The sequence below is a fragment of the Silene latifolia genome, chromosome 11 (assembly GCF_048544455.1).
Source record: "Silene latifolia isolate original U9 population chromosome 11, ASM4854445v1, whole genome shotgun sequence".
Lineage (NCBI taxonomy): Eukaryota > Viridiplantae > Streptophyta > Magnoliopsida > Caryophyllales > Caryophyllaceae > Silene > Silene latifolia.
This window is the reverse complement of record NC_133536.1, coordinates 53,732,840-53,749,240: the sequence shown is the minus strand read 5'-3', so window position 1 is coordinate 53,749,240 and position 16,401 is coordinate 53,732,840. Positions and strand designations below refer to the sequence as shown.

The window sequence follows — 16,401 nt, the reverse complement described above, 5'->3', positions numbered from 1 at the left end:
GGTTATCTCCTTATTTCTGGCCTGACCCAGCGATAATAAGGAGATAAGGGGCAATTGTTGGGCCTTGAATTTCGCAGTACTGATAGGATAGAATTCTACCCTAGCCTGACGATCAGGGTAGGTCTATCACGGTAGTCCAAGTTTGGCACCAGTCGATAAGCCTGGACTCCCACATCATCTTCAGGATCAAGTTCAACCCTGGCCTGACAATCAGGGTGTCAGGACGTCAAGCCATCAGGGTACAAGAAGACAGGCACCAGGCCGGAGAGAACAACGGTCAAATGTAAGGTCAACATTTGACCAAGTCATGGATAATTATACATAAGATTTCTACAACATAAATATGGTCATTAAAGAGGAAGATTTAGTCATAAAGAAGGAGCATTAATAGGCATTAATGCGCAATAAAGACAGCAATTAAGGAGGAATATTCAGCATTAAGTACAAATATTTGGTAGCCATTCAGCTTGGCTATATAAGGAGAATTTGAAGATCATTTGGCAAGACAAGGCATACTCTAACATACACAACACAACATACACTACTACAGAATTCATCAAGGACATCAGTGGATGGACATCGGATTTTTGAAAAAACAGATGTAATAAGTTTGCACATCGGATTTTTATAAAAGTCTGATGTAATTATATTATATGGACATCGGTTGTTATTTTCAACCCATGTCCAGTATAATGGACATCGGATTAAATTACAACCCATGTCCATATAATCCTCAATTTGGGCGCAAAATGAAAACAATTCCCCCGCCCCAAATTATTTTCACTAGCATGAGTCAATCTATTATACTTACTCCATATCATTCTTTTTTTTAGACAAACCCAAACCCAAACCCTGAGCTTACTCATCCCTTTCTTCTCTATCTCATCGTTCATCCCTTAGCTTCTTCACTTCAAAACCCGATCAAAAACCCAAAATTCTAGCTGCTGCTGCTGCTTCATCGTTCATCCCTCACTAGTACAAAAATGACATTAGGCGGGTACAAATGGCCACGGTCATGAAAAATAACCGTAGCCTATTATAAACGGCTACGGTTGTTGGCAACTAACCGTAGCCAAATAATAGAAAAAACACTAAAAGGCTTCGGTCACCTTAAAAACCGTAGCTAAAAGTGTACTAAAGGCAACGGTTCTTTATGAACCGTAGCCATTTATAATCCTTAAGGCCCACATTATATTAGAGTACCCGTATGGATATAACTTATCCAAAATCCAGTATCATCTCCCGCAAAATCTCCCCTCACTCACAAGTCACAAGCCCTAATTCCCTTTCCATCAATTCCCCTCTCTCAAATCAACAAGACCATCTTCAATCTTCCGCTACTCTTGCTGCACCAGAACCGCCGCCGCCGCCGCAGACACCGAGAACAACAACCTCAACATTTCCACTTCCGAACATTTACACCTAATCAGAATTTCAGAGTTCAGACTCCCTCTTTCCTTCCTCTTCAATGCCCTCACACATTCACTCCCACGCCCCACCACCAGCGCTCGTCATGCCCGCCCACCACCGCAGCTCACCAACCAGTGCACGAACTTGCATCTCTTCTTTAATCGGTAAATTCGCTCTCAAATCTATTTTAATCCCGAGAACTGTTTGCTTTGGTTCTCGTTTTTTTTTTGTTTTTCGAGCTTGATAATTGTTTAGTTAAGAGTAATTCAGATTAAGGCTTGTACTTTATACAAATTTAAGTGGGTAGTCTTTAGAAAAAAAATTAGAGTTCGATCTTGATGTTTTTAAATTAGGGTTTGTGATTAAATTGGGAGTTTTTTGTATAAAATTTGTATTAATTCCAAAATTCGTGATTTGTTTTATTTATTGAAGGATGAATCATTATTGTAGGATGAATCATTATGTATCCTTCCCTTCACATTTTAATTTGTTTGATTCAATCTGTATTATCTTCTATTACTTCGATAACTCCATTGTCTAATTGTGACTTAATTGGTAATGTGGTGAGGAGGGTGTTCAATTGTTGCCATATAGTCGGCATTTGGCTGGCCATGAATTTGCCACCTTCTCCGTCCTTGGGGCACTCTTCCAGGGGCGATTCCCGTAGTGATAGCCATAAGAGAGGACGTAGTCTCGAGGGCATGTTATCTTTTAAAGAAAAAGACGATGATCTTGCTTTATTCAATGAATTGCAAAGCAGAGAAAGACAAAATTTCCTTCTTGAGTCAACTGACAATTTTGAAGATTTGTTATGTAATTTCTTCTGCTCTTATACTTTATTTGTTGTTTGAAATGTGAAGTATTTTATACGCAATTCAATGCTTAATGGTGCTAAATGTATGTGTAACTTGCATTTGCGAATTTCCAGCTTCCAGAGCCAAGCCATTTATGGATTTCAAGCTTGGAATCAATATCCCTGTTCGAGGAGAGACCAGTGATCTGCTCAATGTGGATGGTGACAAGAACGATTATGAGTGGTTGGTGTTATTTGTAATTCAGTCCTTGACCATTTATTCATGTAGTCGAATTTTTATTATTTATTTCATTATTTATTTGTAGTAGGTCAGTAACTAGATGTTTCCCGCCCACTGTCCTATCTAATTCCATGATTTCTTTCTCTGTTGAAATACGGAGTACTATGCATAATGATTTTTAGTAACAATCTGAGTCTGTGTGTATGTGTTTGATTACTAAGTGTTGTGAGTGAATGGATAAACAAGCATAACGTTTACCTATATTACTTGTTGGGTATCGTGCTTTGTATTTCTTAAAGTTTCAGGCGGTAGTTCTAACATCGTGTTCACCTCTTCAATTGGAAGGTTATTAACTCCTCCGGAGACCCCTCTTTTTTGATCATTGGATGATATAAGCCAGCCGCTGCCAACCTAGTACACAGTGGTAGAGCTCAAAGCCGGCCAATTTCCATTTCAGGATCATCTACTGTGAGTCAAAGTTCACTGATTATCCAAGTATCGTAGGGGTCTATGAAATTTATCTTTTGATTTATAATCCCTCTATCCCAGAAAATAGTTTTGGTTTTAACTTGTATCCTTCCCTTGCTTTGCTATTGAATATGCAGGTAATAGTCTTGGTGGCTGCAATTCCCTGAATATGCAGGTAATAGTTCTATTCAAAATGTACAAATCCATCTCTCCAGAGAATACTATTGAATTTTAATTTGGGATTCTAGAACCTAATTTGAGCATATTACATTATACTGAATAAGCAGCTAGATCATTTTGAACATGGAGTAATTGTGGTTTCTTTTCTGATTGTTTGCTGATTAGTGAACTCGTGGAATGCGGCATTAATGTTTTACTGTCGACTACTTGAGCATATTACATTATACTGAAATTCATTGGTATTAACTTTTGCGATATTCAAATGCTGCTCACCCTACTTTTCTCTTGAAATTCGACCATAAATCCCTCAATTATCTCACTTGTACTACTAACAATTGTCCTGCTATCACATGTATACAGGTATACACTAGTTATCAGATGGATTATGATTATACTTTTTTACATCATGTGTTTACTGCCAGCTAATTTGCAAGGGAATTTGGAATGGTAAGCGAATATATTCCGGCATACAACATCATGCGGGCAGCGGCCATGATATTAATTGTAAGGTAAGTTTTTGCAAAAAAGGGCTTTTATTTTGTTGTTCAGTGCAGTGTCTTGAGCATAAAATGATCACAGACTCTTGAATCCTTACTCCCGTACCTTTTACCCTTTACCATGACAACTTTTGGAAGCAACACTTATTTTGGATTGGCTGGCTTTTCATAATGCTTTCATGAGTACCAGATGTAAAATTGTAGTTCATTCTGATATGCTTTCATGTAAAATTGTACTTCTGCTTCTTTTACTGTCGCCGGCTAATTTATTAAAAAAACAATGACATTTTTTGTATTTGGTTAGTTTAGAATGTTTTCTTTTGTGCACATCTGGAAGCTAATTTTTGGTGTGTATTAGAATGTTGATGCAGGTTCGTTGTTGTAACTGGCTTAAGACTGAAATAGGGCCATCATGTTAGGTGAAATTGTTTTTTCTGCATTACAGGTTTTTCAAGACACCACGCCATATTCACAAGAAGAATTAGATGAGGTTCGGGACTTGTGGGCGAACTATTTTCTCAATATCTAGCCGTAGATAGCTAGCTAGCGTAGTAATGTATTAGGTAGTTGCATTTTGAAAAACTGATTACATTATCTGCAAGACCATATGTTATGTTGGCTGGGATTTGTTATGCCCTTTGTTGTTGTTCGTTAGTTGTTGAATTCGGATGACGGAGACGGTTGCGTTGTATGTTGATTGGGATCGGTTTTTATTAATTGAAATCGATCATTTTGGTTGAATGGCAGTTGGCATGTTTTGTATTAATGTTTTGGCATTCAAATTGGTGTAATGCAATATGAATTGGCCTGCTCTTTTCAAATTTAAAAAAAAAAAGCAATATAAAGGACAACGGATTTATAAAAAGTTCGATGTAATTCTAGCTTCAAAGGACATGGGCTTTCTATAAAAATCTGATGTACATTACACATATGGACATCGGATTAATGTTAAAATCTGATGTTCATTACTCATATGGACATCGGATATATTTAAAAATCCGATGTGCATATATTAATGGACATCGGTTTAAAGTCCCATGTCCATTACACCCCATATGGACGGGACTGAACTCTACATCGGCCTATAATCCGATGTCCATGTGTCTAGAAGTCCGATGTCCTTCATGATTTCTGTAGTAGTGATATCACATTGCAAGCAAGACTGTTATAATACTTAGAGAAAATATTATACTTTGTGCTCGTGATATTATAATCCTCTTAAATCATTGTGAAATCCTCTCCTGGCTTGGTGCCCATGGTTTTTTCCCATTCAAGGGTTTTCCACGTACAAATTCCTTTGTCATATTATTTACCTTATTTGCACTACTTTTATTATAATCAATCCTGCCTAGGTACTATTACGATGAATCGAAATAGGATAATACTAGTTAACCCCCATACTATTCTACCATGGTCATATTTCCAGCCCTGCGCAAAATATGGACAAAACAGTTGCATCAGTAACGTATTGTACTTCGTATAAACTTTAAAAACATGTAAAACAAATTACAAAAGATATAGTTTGAGACTTACTTTGAATTATTATTCCTACCATGTTTGAAACTTTTATAGAGAATTTTATATAGAATTAAGTTAAGCAATTCTGCTAGAAGAGTTGCAGTCCAAGAAATCTAATTAATTAATAATTAATGAAGTTAATTGGGTTGATATTGTTGATAGAGTTTGAGTATAGTTATAACAGTAGTAGTTGTCTTTTCCGCGTATTTATGTAGGACATTTGACATGGGATGAGAGTTCGAGTATAGATAAACTATCAATAATGTAGGTGTAGGTGTAGGTGTAGGTGTAGGTGTAGGTGTAGGTGTAGGTGTTGGCTAATATTAGAGAGATGATGTTGGTTTGTTTTAGTTTAGAGATGTTTACATTGTTTTAAATTTGGAGTCAGTCTCATGTAAAAAGGCCTTGATGTCCTTACTATGGAAACCAATTATTGGAGGAGGTTATTTTAGTTTTTGAATTAACTGAAAAAAAAAGGATACTTACATCTACATAGACATAATATAATATCTTAACTTTTTATTTACATTGGAGTATAAATTACATATTAAATTACAAATCATAACCTATATCTAGGTATTTGACTGGGGTTGCGCTATGGGTAAGAAGTCTCCACCTTTAAGATTAACTTTAACGTTATTATCGTCCTATAAATTCGAACTCCAAGTTTTAGGTTAACTTAGGTCATCCAATTTTCTAAGTTAAGCTCCTTTAGGCTCAAGTCAGCTCATATAAGTCCAATTCAGCTTCTATAAGTTCAAGTCAGCTCTTATAAGTTCAATACAGTTTTTATATGTTCAGTTCAACAAAATTAAGTGCATGGAAAAGAACAGGGCCTTAGAGTATTATTACATTATAATCATAGGATATTACAAATTGGCTCGGGCATTAAATCTAGTATATATTTATAAAATAGGCTTATTTCGAGCGATTCTAAGTTGTCCACATCATCAAAAATCAATTTATGAAAGTTTCATAAATAATAATTTTTGTTGTAAAAAATAAAGTGGAGAATCTTTTAATTATTATAATATAGTATATAGTATATATATTTCCTAATTTATATTCAAGTCATATTTCTATTTTTACATGAAAACTTCTGCATTTCATTTGACAAAAAAATATTATTTAAAAAATTATGAAATAATATAATTAGATTCGTGGTAAAAAAAATGCTATCATTAGAGTATAAATTTCATATAATTTGCACATGTTAAAATTTGTGTATTTCATAGTATGCTATATGTCCCACATTGAAAAACAATGTTGGTGAGGTAAATATACTACGTATAAATAATAGAATTGTCCCAAATCGAAAGATTAGCATAAAGTAGGGTGATCCTATGATTATAAATAGGAGGCATCCTTGGAACTTAGGTATCAACCCAAAATCTTTTGAGTCTCTTAAGTATTATCTTAGAGAGCTCTTAAGAGTTTGTATCATTATCTCCTAAATATGATATATTTTCTATATATATTTAAGTGAAGTTTATTATTTTTATATAAACTTATACCATTTGACAAAAAAACATTGTAAAAAAAAAGGTATGAAAATTATATAATTATACTCGTGGTGAAAAAAATATTATCATTAGAGTATTAGTTTCATATCATTTGCAAATATTTTAATTATGATAAAAAAAATAGAAAAAAAACGTACGATATAGTATTTGCTTATTATTAAATCGGGTTGGATGTCAAAGTAGGTTCGAAAAATATGGTGTATTTCTAAGTATATTATTCATTCCACATTGAAAAATAATGGAGGTGTTATGAATATACTACGTACAAATAGTTGAATTGTTCCACATCAGAAAATTATCATAAGGTGGGGTGATCTCATGATTATAAATAGGATTCATCCTTGAAACTTATTTATCAACCCAAAATATTTCGAGTCTCTCAAGTATTGTCTTAGAGAGCTCTTATATATTTTAAGTTTCTCAAGTATTGACTTAGATAACTCTTATAAGAGTTTGTAATAACAGTACGTCTCAGTTATAACAATAACATAGAAATATTAATCACGTAAATAATTATAAAAGCGGTTACATATTAGTGATATTATAATATGAATATTTTAAGACAATCGATAGTATAAATAACCTCATTAATACTAAAATCACAACTTAAAATAAAATGGTGCTAAATATACGTAAATTGGTTATTAATTTGTCATAAATAATGATAATCTCTACACTAAGATAGAAAATTTATAAAATATACCCCCTCCAATTTCATTTATTGTTCCCCTTTCTTTTTGGCATAAGAAATAAGAGAATCAATTTGGACCACACAATACACATGACCCCACACCAAATTGATTTTGGACCACACAAAGTTGTTCAAAAATGGAAAGAGGGAACAATAAGAAAAATGGATGAAAAGGGAAAGGGGAACAATAAATGAAATTGGAGGGAGTAATAAAATCAGGTGTTATATAAAAAGATCGTGAATACACAAATAAAACAGTAATTAGTTTTCTACTTTGATAAATAGTAGAACTAAATCTTTTTAACTTTCAAATATAGGTAATTATTATGTCTCATAACATTTGAGTAAGACTAAAACACAATGTTATTTTTAATCATTTATCGAAATCACACCAGGAAAAAAAAGCATTTACATTTATTTATACATTTTAATGATTCCTCCATTTCATATTAAAATTCGTGTTAGGAAAAAAAATAAAAATATGTAATTTAAACAATTTGATTAGTGAAAATACTTATTCTATATTCCCAAAGATCAATAATTGCATAAGCTAGGTGGTTGATCCTATGATATAGTTAAAAAAAATTATGAAAATAATATAATCAAATTCATGATAAAAAAATGTTATCATTAAAGTATAGATTTCGTATTATTTGGACATATTATAGATGGTATACTTCTTAGTATGTTATCTATCGTAAATTGAACGTATAAATAATGGAATTGTCCCACATCGAAAGATTGGCATAAGGTGAGTGATCCTATGATTATAAATATAATGCATCCTTGAAACTTAGGTATCAACCCAAAATAATATTTTGAGTCTCTCAAGTATTGTCTTAGAGAGCTCTTACAATATCATATAAAAAATAATGTGGAGAATGTTTTAATTATTACTCCCTCCTATTCATTTTAACTCCCCCCCTTTCAAAAGGGCACGCAAATTAAGGGGAGAATTATTTTATTGTAAAGTATTGTGGTGGTGTAAGGTAATTGGAGAGAGGAAAGGTATTATTGTGGGGTAAGATGATTAAAATAAGTATTGTTGTGGGGTAAGGTGATTAAAATAAGATAAAGTATGAGTATTGTGGGGTATTGTTGTGGGATAAGGTGATTAAAATAAGTATAAAATTTTACTAAATAAGGAAAGGGGGAGAGTTATATGAATAGATGAAAAAGGAAAGGGGGAGAGTTAAAATGAATACGGGGGAGTATAATACACATTTCCTATAATATATTTAAGTGATGTATATAATTTTTATATAAACACTTATACATTTCATTTGACAAAAAAATATCGTAAAAAATAAAAATTATGGAAATTATATAATTAGATTCGTGGTAAAAAAAATGCTACCATTAGTGTATATATTTCTTATTATTTGCACATATTTTAATTATGATAAGAAATAGAAAATGAAAACGTACGAACATAGTATAGTACTAAGTACGAAAAAGATGGTGAATTTCTTAGTATGTTATTTGTCCCACATTGAAAAATAATATAGAAATGGTTAATATATATATATATATATATATATATATATATATATATATATATATATATATATATATATATATATATATATATATATATATATATATATATATATATAGTATAAAGTCGAATTGGGGTGATCCTATATTCCTATGATTATAAATATGAATCATCTTTGAACTTACGTGTCAGCAACCTAAAATCTTTTGAGTCTCGTAAGTATTGTCTTAGAGGTCTCTTATTAGAGTTTCTATTATTATGTCTATAATAGAGAAATTTATTTGTTATTTGTTTTTCTCGCATAAATAATAAATGGTAGGTACGTACGTATTTATCTTCTATTTTCATTGAAAGCAATATTGTAATCATATGTAAATAAATAATTATATGTAAAAATTAAAGTCTCATAATATTTTTTTCCATTATAACTAATTTAATTACCCCGTGCAACGCATGGGCTTTCAACCTAGTTAAGGAACAATTAAAGACCTAGTAAAGTAGTTGATTTATTAAAATTGTTTTAACAAATTAGTTGAAAATGTAGTGAATATGCAAATTTGGTCAAATAATTAACGTATACCTCACATGCAACCCTAGGTCACATATTCCAGCAAGTTTATTTGTTAAATAAACTACTCATTAAACACATATGTAAAAATCAGGTAGCTGAAATTTGGACCAAATAAGGTACTTTAGTCAAACAAGTTAGTTGAAATACCTTATTTGGCCCAATTTCAACCTTAGCTTGGTGACTTAAAACATGTGAGGACTATGGTAACCAAAATACCAAGGTGATGGTTTAGGCTCAATCAGTTGTCTTGTACTTTAACTTCGCCCCTTCCGTCGAGTGTCCATTGGGCTTGTAGAGTGGATAATACATTGGTCTACACATATCATGTGTTTTAAATTCAACTTCTGACCTTTTAATCACATTGACTCTCATGTTTTGTATTATGTAAAACTACTTTCCATCCATGTTAAAATTCTTATCGCTATCTAAAATGTTAGGAATACTACTTTTAATTCATTCTTTATCTATAAGTACACCTTAAAATATTTTTTATCCTTCTTATTGAGAAGTACTTCCTCCGTCTCACCCATATCTTTACGTTTACTTTTTCACATTTGCCAATGTATATTTTGTTTTGTTTATATCTTTATTTACATATTATTAAAAATTATAAAAATTTGATATTCTTAAAGTACTCATTAAGATGAAAGAGACCCCAGATTTAAGAAAACCCTAGAGAGAGAAAATAAAGAGAGAAGCACTTTGAATGCCGCCATTTTTTAATCCTGCTTATACACTATTTTCTGTTCTCTAATGGTGACAAAACGTGCAACAAAGATATAGACTAAACAAACTAGTCGATCTAAACATCAAGAGTCTGCTACACGAACTGAAAAGGAGAAAATCCTTGGAAAACCAGATGTGGATGAGAGTGAGAAGCACAAGTCCATTCATGACATTAAGGGTATTTCTGCCTTTTCTATTGAGGATAATGTAGTAGAAGACTCAGAGGATAGTGAAGCTGCGATGACTGACAAGGAGGAAGAAGAGATTTGGTATCAAAATCATGGGAGGAAAGTGATGGAAATTCTTGATGATGACACCTCAGATGATATTCTTCAATTGAACTATTGGAAGCCGGCTGTATATGGCTTCATAGTAGGTGCAAACCCTCCTTGGCCGAATTTGGCATAAATATACAATTGATAAATTATCTTTTTTACCTAATGGGTATTTTTGGCTAGGTTTGCTACTGAGGAAATGAAACAGGATGTTTTGAAAAGTGGATATTTCTTATTTGATAATAAGCCTTTGATCATATGTGAGTGGCAACCTGATATGGAATTGACAAAAGAGGAGGTTAAGAAAGTACCTGCATAGATTAGGCTTCACAAATTGCCTCTGAAATTTTGGGGACTTAGTCTAAAGAAAATAGCTGCTTTGGTTGGAAATTATGTCAAGAGTGACACAGCCACTGAAGGGAAGACCAGACTTGGCTTTGCCAGAGTGATAGTTGAGCTACAGTTGGGTCAGAAATTTCCGGCTAAAATAAAAATTTTGGACGAAACACAGAAGTTAGTGGAAATAGATGTTGAGTATCAATGGAAACCAAGCATATGCACAAAGTGTAAACAAATAGGCTATGAAACTCTCAATTGCAGGAAAGGAAAAGATGTGAATCACAAACCTCAGATCAAGCAGGTCTAGAGACATGTAAATATGCCAATGGGAAAGCCAGTTCCTCAGCAGGGGTCATCTAGGGTGCAACCTGTGGTCCACCAGCAAACTGGTGCTGTAGTCCAACAGCAAACTGGTATTGTGGAGATCACACCTGTATCCAAGCCATCTACTGCTAGTTCTATTTCACCTGTGAGATGTATCAGAACAAGACCAACTCAGGTCATTCAGAGCTCAGGGCAAGTCTCACCTACCTACAAGGAGATTTTGAGTGGAGCAAATTTCCCTAAAATTGGCATTGGTCTGAATGGTATTGATCCTCTTAATATTAATCAATGATGAATTTTGGTTTTTGGAATGTAAGGGGTATGAATAAGGAGGAGAAGCAAGTTTTTATTAATAAATTTTTGCACAATAATAATGTAGGTTATTTTGGACTTCTTGAAACCAAAATAAAATCTAATAAAGTTTCTAAGGTTGTGAGTACTATTTTTAAAGATTGGGCAGTTAGCACTAATAATGCTCTTCACAGAGGAGGTAGAGTATGGGTTTTATGGAAACCTAATATGGTGGACATTCAATTTCTTGAATATGATCCTCAATATATTCACATGTCTGTCATGGATAGGATTGGTCAGAAGCAGTTTACTATGACTTTTATTTATGCTTTTAATGGAATTGGAGAAAGGAAAACCTAACCTTAAAAGACTTGCTGGGATCACTATAGGGCCTTGGGCTCTTGGTGGGGATTTTAATTGTGTTTTACATGAGCATGAAAGGCTATGAGGGAATGTCACTAATGTAAAAGCTGATCCTTTTCATGATTGTATGACTTCCTGCCATCTAACTGATATGCCAGCATTAAGAGCTTTTTATACGTGGAATAATAAGCAGCCCCCAGAATCAAGGGTATACAGTAGACTGGATAGACTCCTAGTCATTCATGACTGGATGATCAATTTCCCTAATTTCTTTGCTAACTTTCTCCCTGAGGGAATGTGTGACCATACTCCTTGCATTGTGAGTGAAACTCAAGCACAAAGCAGCAGGAAAAGGTCATTTAAATATTCCAATATGTGGAGTATAGCTCCTGATTTTTTGGATTGTGTTAAGAATTGTTGGCAACAGGATATTGTAGGCACAAAAATGTTCAGGGTGGTCAAAAAATTGAAAGGTTTGAAAGCTGGGCTCAAGAAGATAAATAGAGATCATTTTTCTGACATTGAGAAGGCTGCTGATATAGGCCACATTAAACTTATTCAGCTGCAGCAAGCTTTGATACAAAAACCAGGAGACATGGAACTTATGAGGCAAGAATATGAGGCTAATCAAGCCTCAAAAGTACTCCAAGAGGCCAAACTGAATTTCCTTAGACAAAAGGCTAAAGCTCATTGGATTGAAGAGGGAGATGTGAATTCTGCTTATTTTCATGGGGTTATAAAAGCAAGGAGAAACAAACATTTTATTGCTCAGATAAGGGACCATACTGGTCAATTTTGCACTACTGAGGAGAGTATCCAAGCAGCTTTTTTGGACTATTACAAGATGCTCCTGAGATCCCAAGAATAAGTAATTAAGGTGAATACTAGAGTGGTGTAGAAGGGCAAGCTGTGTAGCATTGAGCATACACAAAAACTTTTGGCTCCAATTTCAAGGGAGGAAGCGAAGAATGTCATATTTCAAATCCCTAATGATAAAGCGCCAGGCCCAGATGGATATTCTAGCAAATTCTTTAAAGACTCATGGGAGATTGTAGGGGAGGATATCACTGATGCAAATTTGGGTTTTTTCCAGACTGGTCAACTTCTTAAGAAGCTGAATTCAACTTTGATAACTTTGATTCCAAAAGTGGAGAGGCCTACCACTATGCTACAATACAGACTTATAGCCTGCTGCAATGTAATATATAAATATATTTCTAAGCTAATTTGCAACAGGTTGGCCTCACTGCTCCCAGATTTACTTGCTCCTAATCAAGGAGGTTTTATACAGGGTAGAAGTATTATGGAGAATATCTTGATTTGTCAAGATATTATCAGGCTTTATAGCAGGAAATCAGTTTCACCAAGATGCCTCTTCAAAATAGACTTGCAAAAGGCCTTTGACACTATAGAGTGGGATTTTCTCAGGCAGCTACTAAAGGCTATGAAGTTTCCTAGACAATTCAGGGAATGGGTCAATCAATGTGTATCCACTGCCACCTACTCTCTAAGTATGTATGGGGACTCATTTGGTTTCTTTAAGGGTCAGAGAGACTTAAGGCAAGGGGACCCCCTCCCCCCTTTACTTTTCACTATTTGCATGGACTACTTATCCAGATTACTAGCCTTTACCACAGAGAACAGTAATTTCAGGTTTCATCCTTTATGTAAGTCTGTTAAGCTTAACCACCTCATGTTTGCTGATGACTTACTCATATTCTCCAAGGAGGAGGTAGAGTCCATTATGATCATGCTCATAACCTTTTCCACTTTATCCAAAACTTCTGGACTCAAGATGAGTAAGGGCAAATCAAATGCTTATTTTAATGGTGTCACTGAAGGGCTTAAGAGAGATATTCTCAAGGTATCTGGTATGGTAGAAGGCAATCTGTCTTTCAGATACTTGGGGGTCCCTATTAAAACTACTAGACTAAATGCTCAAGATTGTATACCCTTAATTGACAAAGTGATAGCAAAAATAAGGGGGATTCGGACTAGAAAGCTATCATATGCTGACAGGCTTATCTTAATCAGGCCAGTTCTAAAGACTTTTCACAACTATTGGGCCTCTATATTTATTCTTCTTACTGGTGTTATTGCAAGAATTGAGAGCATCTGCAGGAACTTTTTATGGGATGGAGGAGTGGATTACATGAAAACTTCATCAGTCTCATGGGCTAAATTTGTAGACCTCATAGGGAAGGAGGTTTGGGTCTCAAAAATGACCATATTTGGAATCAGGCAGCAGTGGGCAAATTAGTGTGGTGGATTGCTTCAAAGGCTGATCATCTATGGGTGAGATGGGTCAATCAAATATATATATAAAGCAGGCTTCCTGGCAAGAGTATAATCCTCCCTGACTCCAGTTAGTGCTGGCGTAAAATATGCAAGGTAAAAAATGCAATGGCAGAAAACAGTAATTACCAGCAATGGTCCATAAGTAAAAAATATTTCAATGCTAAGGAGTATGATAGATTTCGAGATAAAAGGGAGATTGTTCAATGCCACAAATTTATTTGGACCAAATGGACAATCCCAAAGCATGCATTCATCACCTGGTTATACTATCATAGAAGCATGAATACTAATGTTAAGTTGAATAGACTTGGCATTAGCTCTGATGATACCTGTTAAATATGCGGATCTACTGCTAAGACTCTCGAGCACCTCTTTTTTGAATGTCCTTACAGTAGGACCATTATTGAATGTGCTAAAAAATGGACAAATGAAAACTTACCTTACCAAGATGTTCATAACTAGAGGAAGAGACAAATAGGCACAACCTTGAGAAAGAATCTGATGAATTCAATCTTAAATGCATGTATTTATCAGATCTGGTCACAACGCAATCTTGCGAGGTATGAGCAGACCATTCAACGACCAGAACAGGTAGCTCGGAGAATGATAGAGTAATTGAGGATCAATTCAGCACTTGTTTCCATAAACCAGCTACATCGCGTGATAGGGGTTTGATGGAACTGATGAACTTGAAGAATTGGAAATGAGCGGTTTTCACGAGAGGAAAAGGGAAAGTGAAAAGTTTGTTTTGTTGTCTTAAGCTGTGTTTTGTTGCTTTCCCTTTTTGGGCCTTGTTTATGCGGGCTGTGATTATGTAAGGGCTTGGATGGCCAGTTCCATGTAACTCGTACTCAAATGGTTCCCGTTTCTTTATAATACTACTTACATTTTAGCGAAAAAAAAATCTTACATGACTATATTTTATGATATATACTAGAAATTATATTAAAAATTCTCTTCACTCATTAATAGTACCAAAAAGTAAATGTAAAGAAATGGGTGAAATGGGGGGAGTAGCTAATTAGTAGCAAGGCATGAGTAATTAAACAAATAAAAACTGTTTATAAAGAATCCAACAAATCAAATACCAAACAACACCAAATCAAACGAAATGTTAAGAAGAAAAAGAAACTAAAGAGGCTTTTCTCCTTAATGGAATATTTGGTAAACGACATATTTGCGGAATTTAGCATATTTAAGAGTTTTAGGGAGTGTTTGGTAAATTTTTAGCATATTCAATGTTTTTAGCATATTTGACTCATCAATCTACTAATTTGAGTGTTTTGGTAAATGTCATATTGAAATAGTATATTGAGCTCCAATCTACTGTTTTCCAATATGCTGCTCCTCTCAGCATATTCATCTTAGTAGATTGTGAAAAATAAAATTGTCAACTATTTATCCATAGATACAACAATCTATTAATCTAAACCCGCTAATTACCGAACACTTCACTGTCAATCCCATTTGTCATTTATAATCTACTTGACCAATCTGCTTCTGTTAATATTAATCTGCTGAGTACCAATTAGGGCCTTAGTGTTTGGTAAACAGCATATTGTAAAACAACATATTGAACAACATATTGACCTTCAATATGTTGTTTTACAATATGCCGTTTACCCAGCATATTGGTTAGCATATTTTAAAACAGAAAAGTTTACCCTATTTTACAAAGAAAATTGTTAATCTACTAATCTTAATCTGTTAATTACCAAATACTTAAACTAATTATGCTAATTATAATATGTTGGTCAAACTTTATAATAAAATCTGTCATTTATAATCTGTTTTTACAATCTGCTTCTGCTGAAATTAATCCGCAGATTACCAAACAGGGTCTAATTATAAGCGCGCTTATGAGTGAAGTGAGATAATAAAGTATAAACTCACTTATACCATAATTAGTGAGTATATCTCGTGAATGACACCGATGGATGACCAACTAGTACTGGTGGGTTGGGGCTGGTCGAGATGCCTATCTCATGACTTAGTCAAATTGCCATCGTACTCTGTGGTTTTTGAGCAAATAGCTTCAGCGCAGGTGGGCCAGATGGTTATCTACATTTTTTCTGGTTACAGGTGTAGCCATGACGAAATCCAGACCAGGAAAGTTAGCCATAGAAGTAACTGGCAACAGTAGTAAACACCAAGAAGAAGCTAGTACAAGCAAACACCAAGCTGATTGTGTTCGAACATGAAGTTTCTCGGTTCTAACAACAAGGATGAATCCTAGCGCTCTTTTACATTCCATAAACAGCGGTCTCTTTGAGCTGCAAATTGCAGATATCAAAGAGATGGGATTTCCTGGGATACTCTGTTTTAAGACTAACATGATACCCGGACAGCTAAACTACTGGCATATGTTTCAAACTTTGATCCATTCACGTTTTCC

The 16,401-nt window shown here is 34.1% G+C and overlaps 1 long non-coding RNA gene across 1 annotated transcript; it reads left to right on the top strand.

Annotated features, from left to right (window-relative positions):
- The first annotated feature begins 2,037 nt into the window (after positions 1 to 2,037).
- On the top strand, positions 2,038 to 3,596 carry LOC141614854 (uncharacterized). Its single transcript, XR_012529413.1, has 4 exons — positions 2,038 to 2,223; positions 2,339 to 2,447; positions 2,790 to 2,868; positions 3,453 to 3,596. It is a non-coding gene; the product is annotated as an uncharacterized LOC141614854 (long non-coding RNA).
- The last annotated feature ends 12,805 nt before the right edge of the window (positions 3,597 to 16,401 follow it).